The sequence below is a fragment of the Zea mays genome, chromosome 2 (assembly GCF_902167145.1).
Source record: "Zea mays cultivar B73 chromosome 2, Zm-B73-REFERENCE-NAM-5.0, whole genome shotgun sequence".
NCBI classification, from domain to species: domain Eukaryota; kingdom Viridiplantae; phylum Streptophyta; class Magnoliopsida; order Poales; family Poaceae; genus Zea; species Zea mays.
The window spans coordinates 62931271-62953978 of NC_050097.1; the positions used below are offsets into that span (position 1 = coordinate 62931271).

The window sequence follows — 22708 nt, forward strand, 5'->3', positions numbered from 1 at the left end:
CCCAGGTACACCAAAATGTCGCCCGAAGAAGTCCTTGGAAAATTCGTAAGCGGGTGAATGATGATCAAGGAGGCAAGATACGTGGACGACGCATTGAATGGTCCAATCAACGAGCCTCAACCCCTTGCTCTCAAGGCAACAAGAAGCAAGGAGGCGCTACCTAGCAAGGTGGCACAAATTGAGGCGGCCGGACTTAATGATGAAGAGATGGCCCTCATCATCAAAAGATTCAAGACGGCGCTAAAGGGTCGCAAGGGGCAGCCAAGCAAGACCAAGACAAAGGGGAAGCGCTCATGCTTCAAATGTGGTAAGCTTGGTCATTTTATTGCTAACTGTCCCGACAATGATAGTGATCAGGATCAAGGGAACAAGAGGGAGAAGAAGAAGAACTATAAGAAGGCAAAGGGCCTTCAACAAGTCATCCCTCTTCCCCAACGAGCGTCACACATGCCTTATGGCAAGGGAGAAGAAGGTACGTACTCGAAACTCTACTTATGCTTCTTCAAGTGAGGACGAATCTAGTGATGAGGATGAAATAGATTATTCATGTTTATTTAAGGGCCTAGATAGAACCAAGGTAGATAAAATTAATGAATTGATTGATGCCTTGAATGATAAGAATAGGCTTTTAGAAAAACAAGAGGACTTGTTGTATGAAGAACATGACAAATTTGTAGAAGCACAAAAATCTCATGCCTTAGAAGTTAAGAGAAATGAAATGCTTTCTTGTGAATTATCTTCTTGCCATGAGACAATTTCTAGCTTAAGAAGCATTAATGATGATTTGAATGCTAAGTTAGAAATAGCTAGTAAATCAACAACTTGTGTAGAAAATGTTGTTATTTGCAAAAGATGTAAAGATTTTGATATTGATGCTTGTAGTGAACACATAGCTTCTATTGCAAAGTTAAATGATGAAATGGCTAGTATTAATGCCCAACTTAAGGCTAGCAAAAGTGATTTTGATAAACTAAAACTTGCTAGGGATGCCTACACGATTGGTAGACACCCCTCAATTAAGGATGGGCTTGGCTTCAAGAGGGAAGCCAAGAACTTAACAAGCCATAAGGCTCCCATCTCCGCCAAGGAGAAAGGGAAGGCCCCTATGGCAAGTAGTACTAAAAAGAACCATGCTTTTATGTACAATGATAGAAGACAGTCTCATAGGAGTTGCAATGCTTTTGATTCACATGCATATGATTCTTATGCTATGTATGCTTCCAGTTCTTCCTATATGCATGGTAGAGATATGCCTAGGAAAAATATTCATCATGTGCCTAGAAAGAATATTGTTCATATTCCTAGAAAAGCTATGAATGGTCCCTCTACAATTTATCATGCTTTAAATGCTTCCTTTGCTATTTGTAGAAAGGATAGGAAGATAGTTGCTAGGAAATTAGGGGCAAAATGCAAGGGTGATAAAACTTGCATTTGGGTCCCTAAGGAAATTGTGACTAACCTTGTAGGACCCAACAAGAGTTGGGTACCTAAGACCCAAGCCTAAATTTGCCTTGCAGGTTTATGCATCCGGGGGTTCAAGCTGGATTATCGACAGCGGATGCACAAACCATATGACGGGGGAGAAGAAGATGTTCACCTCCTACGTCAAGAATAAGGATTCCCAAGATTCAATCATACTCGGTGATGGGAACCAAGGCAAGGTGAAAGGTTTAGGCAAGATTGCAATATCAAATGAGCACTCTATCTCTAATGTGTTTTTAGTTGAGTCTCTTGGATATAATTTACTATCTGTCAGTCAATTATGTAATATGGGATATAATTGTCTATTTACAAATATAGATGTGTCTGTCTTTAGAAGATGTGATGGTTCACTAGCTTTTAAGGGTGTACTAGACGACAAACTTTATTTAGTTGATTTTGCAAAAGAGGAGGTCGGTCTAGATGCATGCTTAATGGCTAAGACTTGCATGGGCTGGTTGTGGCATTGCCGCTTAGCACATGTGGGTATGAAGAACCTCCACAAGCTTCTAAAGAGAGAACACGTGATAGGTCTAACCAATGTACATTTCGAAAAAGATAGACCTTGTGCAGCTTGTCAAGCAGGTAAACAAGTGGGAGGAGCACATCACAGCAAGAATGTGATGACCACTTCAAGACCTCTGGAGCTGCTGCATATGGACCTCTTCGGACCCGTCGCCTATCTGAGCATAGGAGGAAGTAAGTATGGTCTAGTTATTGTTGATGACTTTTCCCGCTTCACTTGGGTGTTCTTTTTGCAGGATAAGTCTGAAACCCAAGGGACCCTCAAGCGCTTCCTCAGGAGAGCTCAAAATGAGTTTGAGCTCAAGGTAAAGAAGATAAGGAGCGACAATGGGTCCAAATTCAAGAATCTTCAAGTGGAGGAATTCCTTGAGGAGGAGGGGATCAAGCACGAGTTCTCCGCTCCCTACACACCTCAGCAAAATGGTGTGGTAGAGAGGAAGAATAGGACGCTCATAGATATGGCGAGGACTATGCTTGGAGAGTTCAAGACCCCCGAGCGCTTTTGGTCGGAAGCCGTGAACACGGCTTGCCACGCCATCAACAGGGTCTACCTTCACCGCCTCCTCAAGAAGACTTCATATGAGCTGCTGACTGGTAATAGACCCAATGTGTCTTATTTTCGTGTATTTGGGAGCAAGTGTTATATTCTTGTAAAGAAAGGTAGAACCTCTAAATTTGCTCCCAAAGCTGTAGAAGGGTTTTTATTAGGTTATGATTCAAATACAAAGGCGTATAGGGTCTTCAACAAATCATCGGGTTTGGTTGAAGTCTCTAGCGACGTTGTATTTGATGAGACTAATGGCTCTCCAAGAGAGCAAGTTGTTGATCTTGATGATGTAGATGAAGAAGACGTTCCAACGGCCGCGATACGCACCATGGCAATTGGAGATGTACGGCCTCAGGAACAATTGGAGCAAGATCAACCGCCTTCCTCAACTATGGTGCATCCCCCAACCCAAGATGACGAACATGTACCTCAAGTGGAGGCGCATGATCAAGGGGGAGCGAAGGATGATCAAGTTGAAGAGGAAGAAGCACCTCAGGCACCTCCAACCCAAGTTCGAGCGACGATTCAGAGGGATCATCCCGTCGACCAAATATTGGGTGATATTAGCAAGGGAGTAACTACTCGTTCAAGATTAGTTAATTTCTGTGAGCATTACTCCTTTCTCTCTTCTATTGAGCCTTTCAGGGTAGAAGAGGCCTTGCTAGATCCGGACTGGGTGTTGGCCATGCAGGAGGAACTCAACAACTTCAAGCGCAATGAAGTTTGGACACCGGTGCCTCGTCCCAAGCAAAATGTTGTGGGAACCAAGTGGGTGTTCCGCAACAAACAGGATGAGCACGGGGTGGTGACGAGGAACAAGGCTCGACTTGTGGCAAAAGGTTATGCCCAAGTCGCAGGTTTGGACTTTGAGGAGACTTTTGCTCCTGTGGCTAGGCTAGAATCAATTCGTATCTTGCTAGCATATGCCGCTCACCATTCTTTCAGGTTGTACCAAATGGATGTGAAGAGCGCTTTCCTCAACGGGCCGATCAAGGAGGAGGTGTACGTGGAGCAACCCCCTGGCTTCGAGGATGAACGGTATCCCGACCACGTGTGTAAGCTCTCTAAGGCGCTCTATGGACTTAAGCAAGCCCTAAGAGCATGGTATGAATGCCTTAGAGACTTTTTAATTGCTAATGCTTTCAAGGTTGGGAAAGCCGATCCAACTCTTTTTACCAAGACTTGCGATGGTGATCTTTTTGTGTGCCAAATTTATGTCGATGACATAATATTTGGTTCTACTAATCAAAAGTCTTGTGAAGAGTTTAGCAGGGTTATGACGCAGAAATTCGAGATGTCGATGATGGGCGAGTTGAACTACTTCCTTGGGTTCCAAGTGAAGCAACTCAAGGACGGCACTTTCATCTCCCAAACGAAGTACACGCAAGACTTGCTAAAGCGGTTTGGGATGAAGGACGCCAAGCCCGCAAAGACGCCGATGGGAACTGACGGACACACCGACCTCAACAAAGGAGGTAAGTCCGTTGATCAAAAAGCATACCGGTCCATGATAGGTTCTTTGCTTTATTTATGTGCTAGTAGACCGGATATTATGCTTAGCGTATGCATGTGTGCTAGATTTCAATCCGATCCTAAGGAGTGTCACTTAGTGGCTGTGAAGCAAATTCTTCGATATTTAGTCGCTACGCCTTGCTTCGGGATCTGGTATCCAAAGGGGTCTAATTTTGACTTGATTGGGTACTCAGATTCCGACTATGCTGGATGTAAGGTCGATAGGAAGAGTACATCAGGGACGTGCCAATTCTTAGGAAGGTCCCTGGTGTCATGGAATTCTAAGAAACAAACTTCCGTTGCCCTATCCACCGCTGAGGCCGAGTATGTTGCCGCAGGACAGTGTTGCGCGCAACTACTTTGGATGAGGCAAACCCTCAGGGACTTTGGCTACAATCTGAGCAAAGTCCCACTCCTATGTGATAATGAGAGTGCTATCCGAATAGCGGAAAATCCTGTTGAGCACAGCCGCACAAAGCACATTGACATCCGGCATCACTTTTTGAGAGACCACCAGCAAAAGGGAGATATCGAAGTGTTTCATGTTAGCACCGAGAACCAGCTAGCCGATATCTTTACCAAGCCTCTAGATGAGAAGACCTTTTGCAGGCTGCGTAGTGAGCTAAATGTCTTAGATTCGCGGAACTTGGATTGAATTGTAGCATACATGTGTTTATGCCTTTGATCATGTTCCTTATGCATTTTGTTGCTTACTATGGTGCTCAAGTTGTACAATCTCTCCCCGGACCTCACAAGTCCTTGTGCAAGTGATGCACATATTTAGGGGGAGTTGTGTTACAACTTGACCCTTTGAGACTAACCATATGCTTGAGTTTGCCTGTTTTAGTCTCAAAGGAGGTTTGAAAGGGAAAAGGTGGACTTGGACCATGAAAGACTTCCACTGCACTCCGATGAGAGGGTAACTTATTCCAAGTTCATCTCATGTACTCTTATTGCCTTTGTGTTCTTATTTGAAGATTTTGGTGAGGCAATGGGGTTTAAGGGCCAAGCTTGATCCCGTTTTGGTGCTTCATACCAAAGGGGGAGAAAATAAAGGCCAAAGCAATAGATGGATCAGCTACCACTTGAGAAATTCTGAAAATAGTAGATTAGAGCTTTTGGTTTGTCAAAACTCTTTTATTGTCTCTTATGTCAAAAGTTGGCCTCTTGTGGGGAGAAGTGTTGATTATGGAAAAAAGGGGGAGTTTTTGAAATCCTTGATCAAATTTCTTTGGAATACCTCTCTTTATGTCTCTACAAGTGGATTTGATTTAGAGATAGGAGATTGAGTTTGATTTGCAAAAACAAACCAAGTGGTGGCAAAGGATGATCCATATATGTCAAAATTGAATCAAAACAATTTTGGGTTCTTATTTGAATTGATTTTGTACTTGTTCTACTTGCTTTATGTTGTGTTGGCATAAATCACCAAAAAGGGGGAGATTGAAAGGGAAATGTGCCCTTGGGCCATTTCTAAGTATTTTGGTGATTTAGTGCCCAACACAAGTGCCTAAGTGTAAAATGGTGGACAAAGTACAAATCAAGGATAAAGGTATGTTTCTCAAACTTAGTACATTGTTTTATGGACTAATGTATTGTGTCTAAGTGCTGGAAACAGGAAAAATCCAATTGAAAATGTCTTGGCTCGAGCAGCCAAGACTCTGCTGAGTCTGGGTGCACCGGACTGTCCGGTGGTGCACCGGACAGTGTCCGGTGCGCCAGGCTGGCTCGAGCGAAGTGGCCGCTCTCGGGAATTCACCGGCGACGTACGGCTATAATTCACCGGACTGTCCGGTGTGCACCGGACTGTCCGGTGAGCCAACGGTCGGCCGGGCAAACGGTCGGCCGCGCAATCTGCGCGGGACACGTGGCCGAGCCAACGGCTAGAAGGGGGCACCGGACTGTCCGGTGCGCCAACGGCTCTCAGGCTGCCAACGGTCGACTGCGCCATTTATGGAAGGAAATAGGGCACCGGACAGTGTCCGGTGTGCACCGGACTGTTCGGTGCGTCAGTCGACAGAAGGCAAGATCAACCTTCCTAGATTGCTCTCAACGGCTCCTAGCTGCCTTGGGGCTATAAAAGGGACCCCTAGGCGCATGGAGGAGTACACCAAGCATTCCTACAACATTCCTAAGCACCAAGACATCGATTCCGCGCCTTTGATTCTTTGCGATAGCAATTAGAGCTCTTGCTGAGTGGTGAACTCATTGAGTTGTGTTGTGAGCTCTCGTTGTGACTTGTGTGCGTGGTGTCGCTGTGATTTCTTGTCTTGAGTGTGTTGCTAATCCCTCCCTTGCTCTGTGCTTCTTTGTGAATTTCAAGTGTAAGGGCGAGAGGCTCCAAGTTGTGGAGATTCCTCGCAAACGGGATTGAGAAAAGCAAGCAAAACATCGTGGTATTCAAGTGGGTCTTTGGACCGCTTGAGAGGGGTTGATTGCAACCCTTGTCAATTGGGACGCCACAACGTGGAGTAGGCAAGCGTTGGTCTTGGCCGAACCACGGGATAACCACCGTGCCATCTCTGTGATTGATCTTGTTGGTTATTGTGTTTTGTTGAAGATTCCTCTCTAGCCACTTGGCGGTTATTGTGCTAACACTTAACCAAGTTTTTGTGGCCTAAGTTTTAAGTGTTACAGGACCACCTATTCACCCCCCCTCTAGGTGCTCTCAGTTAGCTAAGGTTGATTCTCATGTTTGTAATGTTTCAATTTCCAATCCTAGAGATAATAATGATGATTTACTTGCTAGGATTGAAGAATTGAATATTTCACTTGCTAGCCTTAGAATTGAGAATAAAAAATTGCTTGCTAAGGCTAAAGATTTTGATGTTTGCAATGTTACTATTTCTAACCTTAGAAGTGAAAATGATATATTACAGGCTAAGGTTGTAGAATTAAAATCTTGCAAACCCTCTACATCTATCGTTGAGCATATATCTATTTGTACTAGATGTAGAGATGTTGATATTAATGCTATTCATGATCACATGTCTTTAATTAAACAACAAAATGATCATATAGCAAAATTAGATGCTAAAATTGCCGAGCATAACTTAGAGAACGAAACATTTAAATTTGCTCGTAGTATGCTTTATAATGGGAGACGCCCTGGCATCAAGGATGTCATTGGCTTCCAAAGGGGAGACAATGTCAAACTTAATGCCCCTCCTAAAAGATTGTCTAATTTTGTTAAGGGCAAGGCTCCCATGCCTCAGGATAACGAGGGTTACATTTTGTACCCTGCCGGTTATCCCGAGAGCAAAATTAGGAGAATTCACTCTAGGAAGTCTCACTCTGTCCCTAACCATGCTTTCATATATAAGGGTGAGACATCTAGTTCTAGGCAACCAACCCGTGCCAAGTTGCCTAAAAAGAAAACTCCTAATGCATCAAATGATCTTGACATTTCATTCAAAACTTTTGATGCATCATATGTTTTAACTAACAAATCCGGCAAGGTAGTTGCCAAGTTTGTTGGGGGCAAACACAAGGGCTCCAAGACTTGTGTTTGGGTACCCAAAGTTCTTGTATCTAATGCCAAAGGACCCAAAACCGTTTGGGTACCTAAAGTCAAGAACTAAACTTGTTTTGTAGGTTTATGCATCCGGGGGCTCAAGTTGGATCATCGATAGCGGGTGCACAAACCATATGACAGGGGAGAAGAAGATGTTCTCCTCCTACGAGAAAAACCAGGATCCCCAACGAGCTATCACATTCGGGGATGGAAATCAAGGTTTGGTCAAAGGTCTGGGTAAAATAGCTATATCCCCTGACCATTCCATTTCCAATGTTTTTCTTGTTGATTCATTAGATTACAATTTGCTTTCCGTATCTCAATTATGCAAAATGGGCTACAACTGTCTCTTTACTGATGAAGGTGTCACTGTCTTTAGAAGAAGTGATGATTCAATAGCATTTAAGGGTATGCTAGAGGGTCAGCTATACTTGGTAGATTTTGATAGAGGTGAACTCGACACATGCTTAATTGCTAAGACTAACATGGGCTGGCTCTGGCATCGCCGACTAGCACATGTTGGGATGAAGAATCTTCATAAGCTTCTAAAGGGAGAGCACATTTTAGGATTAACCAATGTTCATTTTGAGAAAGACAGGATTTGTAGCGCATGCCAGGCAGGAAAGCAAGTTGGAGCCCATCATCCACACAAGAACATCATGACGACCGACAGGCCGCTTGAGCTACTCCACATGGATCTATTCGGCCCGATTGCTTACATAAGCATCGGTGGGAGTAAGTATTGTCTTGTAATAGTGGATGATTATTCTCGCTTCACTTGGGTGTTCTTTTTGCAGGAAAAATCTCAAACCCAAGAGACCTTAAAGGGATTCTTGAGACGGGCTTAAAATGAGTTCGGCTTAAGGATCAAGAAAATTTGAAGCGACAACGGGACGGAGTTCAAGAACTCTCAAATTGAAGGCTTCCTTGAGGAGGAGGGCATCAAGCATGAGTTCTCTTCTCCCTACACCCCACAACAAAATGGTGTAGTAGAGAGGAAGAATAGAACTCTATTGGACATGGCAAGAACCATGCTTGATAAGTACAAGACTTCGGATCGTTTTGGGCCGAGGCGGTCAACACCGCTTGCTACGCCATCAACCGGTTATATCTACACCGAATCCTCAAGAAGACATCTTATGAACTCCTATCCGGTAAAAAGCCAAATATTTCATATTTTAGAGTCTTTGGTAGCAAATGTTTTATTCTTGTTAAAAGTTGTAGAAAATCTAAATTTGCTCCTAAGACTGTAGAAGGCTTTTTACTAGGATATGATTCAAACACAAGGGCATATAGAGTCTTTAACAAGTCCACTGGACAAGTTGAAGTTTCTTGTGACGTTGTGTTTGATGAGACTAACGGCTCTCAAGTAGAGCAAGTTGATCTTGATGAGATAGGTAATGAAGAGGCTCCATGCATCGCGCTTAGGAACATGTCCATTGGGGATGTGTGTCCTAAGGAATCCGAAGAGCCTCCAAATGCACAAGTTCAACCGTCCTCCTCCACGCAAGCATCTCCACCAACTCAAAATGAGGATGAAGCTCAAGTTGATGAAGTAGAAGATCAAGCAAATGAGCCACCTCAAGATGACGGCAATGATCAAGGGGGAGATGCAAATAATCAAGACAAGGAGGATGAAGAACAAAGACCGCCACACCCAAGAGTCCACCAAGCAATCCAACGAGATCACCCCGTCGACACCATCCTCGGCGACATTCATAAGGGGGTAACTACTAGATCTCGTGTTGCACATTTTTGTGAGCATTACTCTTTTGTTTCCTCTATTGAGCCACACAGGGTAGAGGAAGCACTCCAAGATTCGGATTGGGTGGTGGCGATGCAAGAGGAGCTCAACAACTTCACTAGGAATGAGGTATGACATTTAGTTCCACGTCCAAATCAAAATGTTGTAGGAACCAAATGGGTCTTCCGCAACAAGCAAGATGAGCATGGTGTGGTGACAAGGAACAAAGCTCGACTTATGGCCAAGGGATACTCCCAAGTCGAAGGTTTGGATTTCGGTGAAACCTATGCACCCGTAGCTAGGCTTGAGTCAATTCGTCTATTATTGGCCTATGCTACTTACCATGGCTTTAAGCTTTATCAAATGGATGTGAAAAGTGCCTTCCTCAATGGACCAATCAAGGAAGAGGTCTATGTTGAGCAACCTCCCAGCTTTGAGGATAGTAAGTACCCTAACCATGTCTATAGGCTCTCTAAGGCGCTTTATGGGCTCAAGCAAGCCCCAAGAGCATGGTATGAATGCCTAAGAGATTTCCTTATTACTAATGGCTTCAAAGTTGGAAAGGCCGATCCTACTTTATTCACTAAAACTCTTGAAAATGACTTGTTTGTATGCCAAATTTATGTTGATGATATTATATTTGGGTCTACTAACGAGTCTACATGTGAAGAATTTAGTAGGATCATGACACAAAAGTTCGAGATGTCTATGATGGAGGAGTTGAAGTATTTCTTAGGATTTCAAGTGAAGCAACTCCAAGAAGGCACCTTCCTAAGCCAAACGAAGTACACTCAAGATATTCTAAGCAAGTTTGGAATGAAGAATGCCAAACCCATCAAGACACCCATGGGAACCAATGGGCATCTCGACCTCGACACGGGAGGTAAGTCCGTGGATCAAAAGGTATACCGGTCGATGATAGGTTCTTTACTCTATTTATGTGCATCTCGACCGGATATTATGCTTTCTGTATGCATGTGTGCAAGATTCCAAGCCGACCCTAAGGAAGCTCACCTTACGGCCGTAAAACGAATCTTGAGATATTTGGCTTATACTCCTAAGTTTGGGCTTTGGTATCCTAGGGGATCCACTTTTGATTTGATTGGTTATTCGGATGCCGATTGGGCGGGGTGTAAAATCAATAGGAAGAGCACATCGGGGACTTGCCAGTTCTTGGGAAGATCCTTGGTGTCTTAGGCTTCAAAGAAGCAAAATTCGGTCGCTCTTTCCACCGCCGAAGCCGAGTACATTGCCGCAGGCCATTGTTGCGCGCAATTACTTTGGATGAGGCAAACCCTGCGGGACTATGGTTACAAATTAACCAAAGTCCCTTTGCTATGTGATAATGAGAGTGCAATCAAGATGGCGGATAATCCCGTCGAGCATAGCCGCACTAAACACATAGCCATTCGGTATCATTTTCTTAGGGATCACCAACAAAAGGGAGATATCGAGATTTCTTACATTAACACTAAAGATCAATTAGCCGATATCTTTACCAAGCCTCTTGATGAACAAACTTTTAACAAACTTAGGCATGAGCTCAATATTCTTGATTCGCGCAATTTCTTTTGCTAAATTGCACACATAGCTCATTTGTATACCTTTGATCATGTCTCTTTCATATGCTATGACTAATGTGTTTCTCAAGTCTATTTCAAACCAAGTCATAGGTGTATTGAAAGGAAATTGGAGTCTTCAGCGAAGACAAAGGCTTCCACTCCGTAACTCATCCTTCGCCGTCGCTCCGCGCATCTCTCCATTATTTTGGGGAGAGTTCAAAGCAAAAGGACTTCGTCTTTGGTACAATCTTCACTCATTTATTTATGACCAAAGGGGAAGAACGTAATTCAAGGGCTCTAATGATTCCGTTTTTGGCGATTCATGCCAAAGGGGGAGAGAGTAAGAGCCCAAAGCAAAAGGACCGCACCACCACCTAATTTTAAAACTAATGATTGTCAAATTGGTATCTCATTGTGTTCAAAAGGGGGAGAAAGTAGTATTTTCAAAATTGATATCTCAAAACCCTCTTGAACACTAAGAGGAGGATCTCATTTAGGGGGAGTTTTGTTTAGTCAAAGGAAAAGCATTTGAAACAGGGGGAGAAAATTTCAAATCTTGAAAATGCTTCGTAAAATCTTATTCATTTACCTTTGACTATCTGCAAAAGAACTTTGAAAAGGATTTTCAAAAGAATTTGCAAAAACAAAATCTGTGGTGCAAGCGTGGTCCAAAATGTTAAAAATGAAGAAACAATCCATGCATATCTTGTAAGTATTTATATTGGCTCAATTCCAAGCAACCTCTGCACTTACATTATGCAAACTAGTTCAATTATGCACTTCTACATTTGCTTTGGTTTGTGTTGGCATCAATCACCAAAAAGGGGGAGATTGAAAGGGAATTAGGCTTACACCTAGTTCCTAAATAAATTTGGTGGTTGAATTGCCCAACACAAATAATTGGACTAACTAGTTTGCTCTAGTGTATAAGTTATACAGGTGCCAAAGGTTCACACTTAGCCAATAAAAAGACCAAGTATTGGGTTCAACAAAAGAGCAAAGGGACAACCGAAGGCACCTCTGGTCTGGCGCACCGGACTGTCCGGTGTGCCACCGGACATGTCCGGTGCACCAGAGGACTCCAGCGCAAACTCAACGCCTTTGGGAAAATCCAGAGGCAACTCCACTATAAATCACCGGACTGTCCGGTGCTCCAAGGAAGAGCGGCCTCAGGAACTCGCCAGCTTCGGGAAACTGCAACGGCTGCTCCGCTATAATTCACCGGACATGTCCGGTGTAACTACGGGGCAACGGCTATTTCGGCGCCAACGGCTACCTGCAGCGCATTTATTGCGCGCCAGCACGCGCAGAAGTCAGGCGCGCCCATACTGGCGCACCGGACACTCTACAGTACATGTCCGGTGCGCCACCGGACATCCAGGCGGGCCCAGAAGACAGAGCTCCAACGGTCGGAACCCAACGACTTTGGTGACGTGGCTGGCGCACTGGACATGTCCGGTGTGCACCGGACTGTCCGGTGCACCATGCGACAGACAGCCCCACCAAACGGCTAGTTTGGTGGTTGGGGCTATAAATACCCCCAACCACCCACCATTCATTGCATCCAAGTTTTCCACTTCTCAACCACTTACAAGAGCTAGGCATTCAATTCTAGACACACCAAAGAGATCAAATCCTCTCCAATTCCACACAAGGCTTTAGTGATTAGCGAGAGAGATTTGCCGTGTTCTTTTGAGCTCTTGCGCTTGGATTGCTTCTTTTCTTTCTCACTTGTTCTTGTGATCAAAACTCCATTGTAATCAAGGCAAGAGGCACCAATTGTGTGGTGGCCCTTGCGGGGAAGTTTTGTTCCCGGCTTTGATTTGAGAAGAGAAGCTCACTCGGTCGGAGGGACCGTTTGAGAGAGGGAAAGGGTTGAAAGAGACCCGGTCTTTGTGACCACCTCAACGGGGAGTAGGTTTGCGAGAACCGAACCTCGGTAAAACAAATCCTTGTGTCACACTCTTTATTTGCTTGAGATTTGTTTTGCACCCTCTCTCGCGGACTCGTCTTTATTTCTAACGCTAACCCGGCTTGTAGTTGTGTTTATATTTGTAAATTTCAGTTTCGCCCTATTCACCCCCCCTCTAGGCGACTATCAGAATGCCTTAGGGATTTCCTTATCACTAATGGCTTCAAAGTTGGAAAGGCCAATCCTACTCTATTCACTAAAACACTTGAGAATGATTTGTTTGTATGCCAAATTTATGTTGATGATATTATATTTGGGTCTACTAACGAATCTACATGTGAAGAGTTTAGTAGGATTATGACAAAAAATTCGAGATGTCTATGATGGGGGAGTTGAAGTACTTCTTAGGATTTCAAGTGAAGCAACTCCAAGAGGGCACCTTCCTAAGCCAAACGAAGTATACTCAAGATATTCTAAGCAAGTTTGGGATGAAGGATGCCAAACCCATCAAGACACCCATGGGAACCAATGGGCATCTCGATCTCGACGAGGAAGGTAAATCCGTCGATCAAAAGGTATACCGGTCGATGATAGGTTCTTTGCTATATTTATGTGCATCTCGACCGGACATTATGCTTTCCGTATGCATGTGTGCAAGATTCCAAGCCGACCCTAAGGAAGCTCACCTTACGGCCGTAAAACGAATCTTGAGATATTTGGTTTACACTCCTAAGTTTGGGCTTTGGTATCCTCGGGGATCCACATTTGATTTGATTGGTTATTCGGATGCCGATTGGGCGGGGTGTAAAATCAATAGGAAGAGCACATCGGGGACTTGCCAGTTCTTGGGAAGATCCTTGGTGTCTTGGGCTTCAAAGAAGCAAAATTCGGTCGCTCTTTCTACCGCCGAAGCCGAGTACATTGCCGCAGGCCATTGTTGCGCACAATTACTTTGGATGAGGCAAACCCTACGGGACTACGACTACAAATTAACCAAAGTCCCTTTGCTATGTGATAATGAGAGTGCAATCAAGATGGCGGATAATCCCATCGAGCATAGCCGCACTAAACACATAGCCATTCGGTATCATTTTCTTAGGGATCACCAACAAAAGGGAGATATCGAGATTTCTTACATTAACACTAAAGACCAATTAGCCGATATCTTTACCAAGCCTCTTGATGAACAAACTTTTAACAAACTTAGACATGAGCTTAATATTCTTGATTCGCGCAATTTCTTTTGCTAAGTTGCACACATAGCTCATTTGTATACCTTTAATCATGTCTCTTTCATATACTATGACTAATGTGTTTTTCAAGTCTATTTCAAACCAAGTCATAGGTGTATTGAAAGGGAATTGGAGTCTTCGGCGAAGACAAAGGCTTCCACTCCGTAACTCATCCTTCGCCGTCGCTCCGCGCATCTCTCCATCCTTTTGGGGAGAGTTCAAAGCAAAAGGACTTCGTCTTTGGTACAATCTTCACTCACTTATTTATGACCAAAGGGGAAGAACGTACTTCGAGGGCTCTAATGATTCCGTTTTTGGCGATTCATGCCAAAGGGGGAGAGAGTAAGAGCCCAAAGCAAAAGGACCGCACCACCACCTAATTTTAAAATTAGAGATTTTCAATTGATAAATTTCAAATTGGTATCTTATTGTGTTCAAAAGGGGGAGAAAGTAGTATTTCAAAAATGATATATCAAAACCCTCTTGAACACTAAGAGGAGGATCTCATTTAGGGGGATTTTTGTTTAGTCAAAGGAAAAGCATTTGAAACAGGGGGAGAAAATTTCAAATCTTGAAAATGCTTCGTAAAATCCTATTCATTTACCTTTGACTATTTGCAAAAGAACTTTGAAAAGGATTTACAAAAGAATTTGCAAAAACAAAACATGTGGTGCAAGCGTGGTCCAAAATGTTAAAAACAAAGGAACAATCCATGCATATCTTGTAAGTATTTATATTGGCTCAATTCCAAGCAACCTTTGCACTTACATTATGCAAACTAGTTCAATTATGCACTTCTACATTTGCTTTGGTTTGTGTTGGCATCAATCACCAAAAAGGGGGAGATTGAAAGGGAATTAGGCTTACACCTAGTTCCTAAATAATTTTGGTGGTTGAATTGCCCAACACAAATAATTGGACTAACTAGTTTGCTCTAGTGTATAAGTTATACAGGTGCCAAAGGTTCACAACAAGCCAATTAAAAAGACCAATGTTGGGTTCAAAATAGAGAGCTAAAGGGCATCCCGAAAGGCTCCCTGGTCTGGCGCACCGGACTGTCCGGTGTGCCACCGGACAGTGTCCGGTGCACCAGGGGTCTTCGCGCAGAACTCCTCGGCCTCGGGAATTTTCAGAGCCGGCGCGCTATAATTCACCGGACTGTCCGGTGTACACCGGACAGTGTCCGGTGCTCCAAGAGGACGCGACTCTGGAACTTGGCAGCCTCGGGAATTCGTTACTGCTGCTCCGCTATAATTCACCGGACATGTCCGGTGTAACTGCGAGGCAACGGCTATTTCGGTGCCAACGGCTACCTGCAGCGCATTTATTGCGCTTCAGCGCGCGCAGAAGTCAGGCACGCCCATGCTGGCGCACCGGACACTCTACAGTACATGTCCGGTGCGCCACCGGACATCCAGGCGGGCCTAGAAGTCAGAGCTCCAACGGTCGGAACCCAACGGCTTTGGTGACGTGGCTGGCGCACCGGACATGTCCGGTGTACACCGGACTGTCCGGTGCACCATACGACAGTCAGCCCCACCAAACGGTTAGTTTGGTGGTTGGAGCTATAAATACCCCCCAACCACCCACCATTCATTGCATCCAAGTTTTCCACTTCTCAACCACTTACAAGAGCTAGGCATTCAATTCTAAACACACCAAAGAGATCAAATCCTCTCCAATTCCACACAAGGCTTTAGTGATTAGCGAGAGAGATTTGTCGTGTTCTTTTGAGCTCTTGCGCTTGGATTGCTTCTTTTCTTTCTCACTTGTTCTTGTGATCAAAACTCCATTGTAATCAAGGCAAGAGGCACCAATTGTGTGGTGGCCCTTGCGGGGAAGTTTTGTTCCCAGTTTTGATTTGAGAAGAGAAGCTCACTCGGTCGGAGGGACCGTTTGAGAGAGGGAAAGGGTTGAAAGAGACCCGGTCTTTGTGACCACCTCAACGGGGAGTAGGTTTGCGAGAACCGAACCTCGGTAAAACAAATCCTTGTGTCACACTCCTTATTTGCTTGAGATTTGTTTTGCACCCTCTCTCGCGGACTCGTCTTTATTTCTAACGCTAACCCGACTTGTAGTTGTGTTTATATTTGTAAATTTCAGTTTCGCCCTATTCACCCCCCCCTCTAGGCGACTATCACACTACTACGCCGCCGTCTTCCACCGCGCCACGGCAGGGGCCGTGCCCCATGCCAACTCGCGTGTGTACGCCGTGTTCGTGGCCTGCTTCGCAATCGTGGGCGCCTGCGCGCGCCGAGAGGAGGAAGAAGGCCTACCTCGCGGGCACCGACCGTGCCGCCGAGGAGTGGAAGAAGAGTTGAGCTGATTGCGTCGGGAACAGAGAGAGGGAACTTCTCTAGGAGAAAAAATCCCAATACGGTGGTCGGTGGAAGCCCAACTGCCCATGTGCGTGAACGTAACCCAGAATTTAGGAAGAAAAAGGAGGGTATAAAAGTAAAAGAATACGGGAGCAAGTTGTGATTTTCCTTTTTTTGTTCCCTTTTCTATATTTATTATTTATATAACATGTTCCCCTTAAATGCATCAAATGGTGTTTGGCCGAGGAAAGAGGTTGTCCATCATTTTCTTACTCCTCATCTTGCTCATCAACCATGGTTGTTCTTTTTTCCTACTTTTTGCGCTCGCGCAATTCGACTACCTCGTCCCACCGATGGGGATGGTCGGATGGACAAATGCAGCGCGAATGGACAAGTGTAGCACGAACAGCGTGGACAGCGACAACGTACACAAGGCAGGCATGGTGATGATCGGGTTGCCCATCAGTGTGTACGCATCGGAGACGTTGGGGTGTGCGGCGGCCATGTCCACAAACGATTGATGAGCAAGATGTTCGGGCGCATTAGGGATTGACCACTGATCAGGTTCGGCACATACACATGCGGCGCGTGCGCCGTGTCGGGCACGCTCAAGTGGGACATGGCCACTGTCATGGAGTACAAGGGCCTACCCCTAGAGCAGACCGTCGACTACTATGTCAGGGGCACGATGCAGAATATCCGAAGACAACTATCATGAATAATTAGCCAATATAAACTATTTACAAACCTTTACTAACGTTTACAAAATAGCATATCCCTATATCATTGTTTTTAGGAAAAAATGGCGTATTAGTATTGACACATCGCGTATCCATAGGAAATCTCGTAATTGATTAATAACATCTTGTTTGACCACAGGTGTAGCTATTAGACAATATATGGGTTTGATATATGAACATGTATGGTGTTTAGTTGCTTCTTCTACTTTGTTCTAATTGATGAATAAAAAATGAATGGGTCTTTCCTCCTTTTCCTCCTGTCGGGAGAGCACATCCATGAAGTGATCCAAAATTAATTACTACTAATGCTTTTATCAGCGGTGTTCGTGTACCGTCGCAACGCACGAGCAACTAACTAGTATCCTATTATTATATGATTAACGCAAGCGTTTAACCAATAGCATCTAACTCTGATGTTAGTTAATTAACAGAGGTGTCTTTTATTTGTGTCCATAAAACTAGTCTCCAACCATCACTAAAATTCTTCATGAACCTCATTCTTTCAACAAAGTTAGAAGCTCTAAAACTTCATACTACTTTTGAGAAGTTTTGTTCCTAGATCTTTAAAGAGGTAAGTTAGAAGGATAGTGTCGAGGAAATGATCCCCGGGCCTCCCGGGACGCACTAAACAATAGAAGGACATGGGAAAGGACAACTCCAGATGGACCCGCTCCCGATAAAATCGAGGCATCGAGCGAAGGGTCGGGCGAGGTGAAGCAGCAAGGGGGGTCGGGCGGATCGAGGGGAAGCCACTCGAGTGGATTTCGCGTCTGACCGGGACTGACCCACTATGCCGCATTAACTGCGCCTGGCACCGAACGAAACAATTTGCCTCCACTTTCCACTCATGACCTACGCGCTTCTAGGATTGCGGCTCACTAAGGACCAACGGATTATCCGGTGTACACCATACCCTTAACAATAGTCGATCTGCGTCCTTATTCAGCCAAGCCGACCGTTCCTAGTCGTTGGTCCCTCAGCACACCAGATAGTCCGGTGACGTATCGGACAGTCAGGTGCAGCCTGGTGACAGTTGCCGAGCTGACGTGGCCAGCGTTGATCGCGCGACCGACCGTTGGCTGAGGCACGTGGCTAGCATACGGTAAAGATGGATAATCTGCTGGAGATAGCCTTACTGATCGTATCCTTCTTGCATGATAACCCAATAAAAATTTACTGGGTTCCACAAAACAACAATATGATTGTTTTATTCTGCTCTATAAAAGAAAACTTTTGCTTGTTTCATATATCTTATCTCATATTCTATTTACTATTCGAATAATTATAAACAACGTCATCTGCATTTCAACTTTACATATTAGATAGTCTAACAAAAGCGGGCAAGATGTTGCGTGACTGACTTGCGTGGCGGCCACCAATGCAGCTGGGCCCTAAATATCGTCACCCGGGAAAGCTCACAAATGGTGGGGCCAGAGGCAGCTCCTGCCAACCCTGCCGGACAGCGCCCCGTTGCGGTCACACACCTCTGCCTTTTCGGTGTGATTATCCGTACCCCGCCACGGTCCCTTTTGAGGTGCACTGGCAGCGCAGAGGCGGAGAGCGAGAGCGACAAGGCATCTGCTGCGGCGGCACAGCAAAGCCACTGCAGATCTCGCCTCTGCGCCTGCCTGTGCCTGCCTGCCTCGCGCACAGTCCCGTCGTCCCACGGATCTTGCTGCCGCTGCCGCTGCGCCCCGCCCATGCATGGACGGACCGGACGCCCCGCCCCCATCCCCTGCTCTGCTCCCTGCCTCTCGCTGTTTTCTGCCTGCCGCTTGTACGTACTACTCTTGCTTTCATTTTTTCCGCGCCTGCACCGCGTGCAGCAGGCCCCAGGATTGTGGGGGGCTCAGCTCCTAGCACTATCACGTTGTGGTCCTGGGCCCCCCTGGCCCCTCTGTTGTGTTCCTTCTGGCACGGTGCATCATGCGGCTGGGTGGCTGCCTGTTTGCTGGGATTTGATGGCTGCACGCACAGGTCCCACCGACCAGTACCTCCTCCTCTCCTACCGCAGCAGGTAGAGGGTGAGCAGAGCCAGAGGACGTAGACGAGGCCACGAGGGGCAGCACTGCAGCAGCCTGCTCTGCTCGGCTGGCGGCTGCAGTGTGCCGGCCGTGCCCCCGTTACAGTGGCCGATGGCCGTAGCCAGTATGGGTATGGATGGCCACTGGCGGCTGGCTGGCGCCGTGCGCATGTACTGTGTGCGCAGCCACGGTGCACGCCGGCATGGAGCGGCGGATCACCATTCACCAAAAAAGGGAGTCCTACCACTGTGCCGTGCGGCAGGGGCACGAAAGCCGGAGAGCGTGAAAAAAAAAATCCATGCATCATATATATTTACTATTCGTCGTACCAATCTACCCTATAGCTACGGGCAACGAGAAGCATGGCCACTGGTGACAAACAGTGAAAGCCGTGGCACGTTGCGTTGGGCAGGGCAACTTGAGCGGAGCCTGAACAGTGAACACAGCCAGGTACGGCGGCCTCGTGGGTGCTGCGCCGCGGCCGTACACGGCTCAACGCTTATTGTTGGCACTGTATCAGTTGAGAAGAACAAATAGAGGATAAAATAAGTGAGAATTCTGCGCAAAAACCATAGACAACGATTCGGCGGCCATAGCATACCATAGTTACCACCAAAATACCTTGTCCACTATTATTAATAATAACTCGATCTGTTGGTGGTAAGTTGCAGTTGTCAACCATAAAAAATAAAAAGAAAAAAAAAGAGCGAGACGAGACCTGCACGCTAGCTACGTACCGGCAACGACGACCGAACGACGAGCAGTGACATCAGTCGACTTCGGGCACCGGCGGCCTATTCGCCCATCCTCATCTACTACTATGTATACGTCGCGGCCAGCCGTGCAAAGAGGGTGGCGCCGGACCGGACGCGTGAGTGACGATCCACCCCGTCGGCGTCGTCTACCGGCCGACGAAGACGCGCGGAACGAATCCTGGCCGATCCAGTTGCCCGGCCCCGGCGGCGTGCCTCACCCTCCGCTTCTCTCGCGTCACGCTCGCTAGCTAGCTGCAGTGTCGCGACGTGGACTGCCAGCCTACCGGCGTACGTACGTACGTGACGGCTCTGCTTTCTATGGCCATACAGATTGAGATATATACAGTGCCGCGCGCGCGGGTGTTTATTTAAGAGTATGTCCAAGAGACTACTAATTTTTAACTCTATATTTGACTATATATTTAATTTTTTTATAAAGATTACACTCTATATGTATCATCTCACTCTAACAAACTATCTATCTAGTTTGGCTAGTCAGTTGGCTAGCCAAATTTGGCTAGTGAGAGAGTCAATTTGAAGAGTCATATAGCTTGGCGAGTTAAATAGCTAATCTGTTAGAGAGTTATTTTGCTATTAGAGAGTTAAATAGCTATCAGATAGTACGGCCACCTCTACGTACTCCTGCAGGTAGACTATAACGCTTTGGTAACCCCATTTTTTCTAAAGAATTTTCATTTTTATAAGGAAATTAGTTCATTTCCACTTGAAAAAATAGAAATTTATTTAAAAAAATTGGAGTTTTCAAACTATCACTTCATTATTTTTTTAACTTGTCACAGTCAGTTCGACGACGTACGTGCGCTTGCAGCCGCCGAGTAATAATAATAGCAGTGGTGCTGATCGAGCTGCCAAGGTTCCACTTCCACGTCGATGCGACGAACACGGACGAAACCGACAAGGGAGGAGCGCGGGATGGAGGCCACACACACGACGTACGGTTCCACGTCGTCCGACGGGGAATGGGATCGGAATCGGATGCTCTCGGACGTGTGAGGGGGAGAGACAGAGACCGAGGGAGCGAGCCTTTTTCCAGCGCCATGTGCGACGGGGACCGGCCGGCTCCGACATGCCGGGCGTGGCTTCCAACGCCGTGCAGCGACCCACGAACCAACAGCTTGGTGCGCGCGGTACGGAGGCGCTGTTCCTCGTCCGGTCTCGTTGGTTGGACTGGACGGAGCAGCTAGCTAGCCGTGCGGCCGTGCCCAAGCAAGCAAGCATAGCACATGGCGGATCACATGCGTGCGCGTTCGGTTAGCAGTTGCGGTGACAGGCACGGCACAGGCGCGCGCGCGGAGGGAGTCCGCGTCACGTCAAAGCTTTAGCTGAACTCGATGCTCTCCACGCCTCTACTGTGAGGTGGTCGTCGAGATCGGCGGTGGTGCCACGCTTGTTCTGCCTGCCTGGAACGCTGGACCTGGGTGGATGGGTCTGATAATTGGCGCGGGGCGCAGAAAGGGACCGGCGAACAAAGGCGTGATGGACACGGTCCATGAGGAAACGCACCGCGTGCGCGTGCCGTCGCTGTACTCGCCTTTGTCCGTGTCTCCTGGCCTGCACTGCACGTCCGGTCCACCTCGTCCGCGCGCGCAGGCGATCGATTGAAAAGTTTTTTTTTTTGCGCGGGTAGCAACAAGAGGTCTCCCTCAAGCGTGGATTACTACTTGCTCTCGTCTGTCCTGAGTGGAGTGCGTGGTGCTTGGTTTTTAGTTTGCAGATGCAAAGGAATTTTCGGGAGTTAGAAAAAAAAAACCCAATACACTCGTGACTACGAATGCTTGGTCATCGATGTTTTACGCTTCGGTATTTAATATATACCATCACTCGTTACTACGAATTTGGCATCACTACTAGTACTAAAACTGTTTTTTTAAAGACCGGTAGCGATTGATAGTCACCTACTTTAGTGTATCGGGTAGCTCGTCTAGTTCAAGCTTCTCATAGCTTGTTTGGTATACCTCGTTTTCTTCGAGTTGTTTTCCATGCGATTACATTAGTGTAGGTACGACACCACGTTATCTAGATCTTGAGATTCAAATTTTTGTGCTTATTGCTACGAAGGCAGAAGCAATCATTTAAATCTAAAATCTTCGCTCGATATCAGCAGGGGATCTTGGATACAGATTTAGGATGGAAAAATAGTGCTGAACTCAAACTAATAAATGTCGATACCTATTACCATAGAAAATGGGGCCACCTCTGTTTTTTTTTTTTTGGTTTGAACTAACCTCCGCTAGTGTTAGAAAAAAATCTTGGATGCTATCTGTCATCAAATGAGTGCACAGGCCTGTTTGGTGCCTTTTAGAACCAAAACTTATATTGTAACGCCTACTTATATTGTTGTTATGGATAATGATACGCTTTGGATTTTTATAACCATCACTACGTCAGTGGTTTATAGAACGTTTTGCGAAAAGGGCACAGATAAGTTATGTAGTACTAGTACGGTCGAATGAGCTCAGTCCGAACCGGTCTTTTGAAGAAGCTGTGTGCATATGCTGCGTGTGCCAATCATTTACGGCCAACCCTTTCCCATTTTCTTTTGGTTTCCTTTTTGCCAAGCAATATCCAGCCAGCTTTTGGTGAGCCCCGGTGGGTCCGCGGCAGGCCTCAGGGCTCCCCTTTGGCGCGGCACAAATTCCCCGAAAGCCACCGCACGGCACGGCACACGCGTGACGCATCTGCATCTCCCGTCGCCGTCTTCCTCCTTCCGTCTGTCTATCACTCTATCCTCGCGACCACGCGACGAGGGAGAATTATTATAAAGTAAAGAAGGAAAAAAAGAATCGCCAGGCGATGGGGCCCACTTAGACCATGCGGAAAGAA

General features: G+C 46.1%; 1 pseudogene; it reads left to right on the top strand.

Moving 5' to 3' along the window:
* The window catches only part of LOC103648686 (uncharacterized), a 29666-nt pseudogene extending 13318 nt beyond the window's left edge, over positions 1-16348 (top strand).
* The last annotated feature ends 6360 nt before the right edge of the window (positions 16349-22708 follow it).